Source organism: Sinocyclocheilus anshuiensis, unplaced genomic scaffold, assembly GCF_001515605.1.
Source record: "Sinocyclocheilus anshuiensis isolate Anshui unplaced genomic scaffold, SAMN03320099.WGS_v1.1 scaffold144, whole genome shotgun sequence".
Classification (NCBI taxonomy): Eukaryota; Metazoa; Chordata; class Actinopteri; order Cypriniformes; family Cyprinidae; genus Sinocyclocheilus; species Sinocyclocheilus anshuiensis.
The window spans coordinates 636072-638673 of NW_015555720.1; positions in this window are offsets into that span (position 1 = coordinate 636072).

A 2602-nucleotide genomic window follows, 5' to 3' on the forward strand; every position below is an offset into this window, starting at 1 on the left:
TCAATTAATTTTTAAGGTATTTTGGATTCGATAATGTATGGATTACCATTAGGTATGACTTATTTTTATTTTACATTTTTTTGTTAATTATCTGTGAAGTTATATTAGTGTCAAAAATAGATTTAGCCTTTCCCCATATCTCACACATTTTTGGGACTGCATTTTGTTAATTATGAATATGAATAATTGAATTATGAAATAATACGAATATCTACATCTACTGAGGAATCATTGCAGCATGACTAATTGATCACTTTTTCATATGAAAGAGAAAGTTTACACAAAAAAATGTTTGGAAACTTTTCAGAATTAATATTTATGTTGTTGTTTTGTTATGTAGGTTTCATCAATTTTGAGCAGTCACGAGTTATAAAGTCAAAGGAATTCCAAAAGTGTTAATACTGGTAATTCTCAGATTTGTAAAAATTTCATACAATGAAATGTTCAAATAAGATTTTTCATCATTAAAAAACAGTGAAGAAAAAAAAAATGAATGCATTAAGACAGTTAAAGCTTTGTGGGTTCTTCAGCACCTGGAGTTTGTGTTTATGCCATTTGTCTGTTCTCTCATAAACCTCACAGATTTAGTTATTAATAGAAAGCAAAACAAACAGTGAGAGTGAAAAATCTGCAGCAGATGGTCAGTGGAAGATGATCCCTGAACATTTCACAGCTGACCTCTCCACGCCGCTCACAGCATATAAGACAGGAGTCTGACACGACAGTCAACACCTTCTCTGTGTTTAGGGTTTCAAATAGGCGAAACTGCTGAGCTTGCAGTGTAATTTCTGTATATTTATTACAGCACAGTTTTCCACTGAACACGTCTGTGTGGGAATATTCAGCACCTCCCTCTGTTGTCAAACAATCGTCTGTGCCGAGGCTCAAATAACACTGCGCTCCAGACATCTGTCTTAGCTATATTCTAATCTGCATCTGTTCCCTATGAAGGGAAACCAGGCGAAAATAATAAGGTCAATAAAATATAATAATAAGACGAAAACAAACTGAATTTAAAAAGTGAGAGTATAAAAAAATATATAAAAATCTATTAAATAAATAAGTAAATAAATGTATTCCCTCGCTGGAATTGAATCAATATGGACATAGTACTCATACGGTTAGGTAATGTCCTACTCAACAAAATTCGCAGGATTTTTCTCTGGCTGATTAGTCAAATCTTTTCCTTCAGAGAGGAAGAGAAACCAGTTGCCGCCTCATGTTAAAGAAATGACGAGTCACAGTTGAGAGCACGTGCTGTTATGACTGTCTGTCTGTGAGAAAACCTGCCAACAGGGAAAGGTAGAGAGAAGCGGTTGCCAGGGTGAGGAGACTCTTTTTCCATCAAGCTGAGTTTGCACCTTTCTGATAGCCTAGTGTTTGAAAGGAATCCTAGACTATACAGAGCCTGCAACTCTGAATATAAAGAGTTAATGTGTTGAAGCTCCATATCTTGTGTCACCAGGGCAACCTGATATTAAACCTTTCTGAGCATGTAAACAGAGGGGCCCTACTGTTCAAATTTCAGTATTTAGTGGTTATTAATCATACTTTAGCATGGACTTGTCTCCAACCTTATTGAATATACAGTATGTTAAAAAAAAAACGTTTGATAGGAAAATTTTTAAAAAAAAGTTGAAACAGAAAGAAAGAAAATAAATAAATAAAAATAAGTTTTGTTTACCTGTAATTTAAAATAATAATATTATAATATTATAATAATATATTAATATTAAAATTATGAGTTATATTATATATATATATATTTGCTTCTGATTGGCTGGGTCCCTGTCTGAGGGAAAGGAATCCTGCCAATTGGAAACAATCAATGTTTTGTTGCCGGGGCTAAGTCATTCCACAAAGCTGACATTTATTTGCCCCATAGGTTTAAAACGAATACAGTTGATAATAAATTCAGGCTCTTATATTAGCTGAAGTGCTTTTTTTTAGCAGGAAACCTACAAAAGTCTGTGAAGCTTTGAGATTACAGCAACTCTTTTCTCCCGAATGCCATTTATTTACTTGTCATCAATATTTGTTTTTGTTTTTTTTTGCTGAGTTTGCACCTTTCTGATAGCCTAGTGTTTGAATTCAGTTATAGACTATACAGAGCCTGCAACTCTGAATATAAAGAGTTAATGTGTTGAAGCTCCATATCTTGTGTCACCAGGGCAACCTGATATTAAACCTTTCTGAGCATGTAAACAGAGGGGCCCTACTGTTCAAATTTCAGTATTTAGTGGTTATTAATCATACTTTAGCATGGACTTGTCTCCAACCTTATTGAATATACAGTATGTTAAAAAAAAAACGTTTGATAGGGACATTCAGTCACTATCAAATCTAAATTTAGTTGCTTTAAGATACGCTTCAAATCAAATCTAAGTAAAGTGGTAGGCTAAGTAAACCACACTGCACTTCAGTTACAAGTGTGGAATATTGGCTCTATTTACATATTTTATTGAACTGGAGCCACATGACAGATGAATCCGCCCTCATTTAAAAAACTGAGCATGAATAATAGTCTCTTTTGGGTTAGTGTTTGATGACTCTTTCTCTGGCTGCTATTGCTTGTTGACAGACTCTTGTGCTGTCGTCTGGG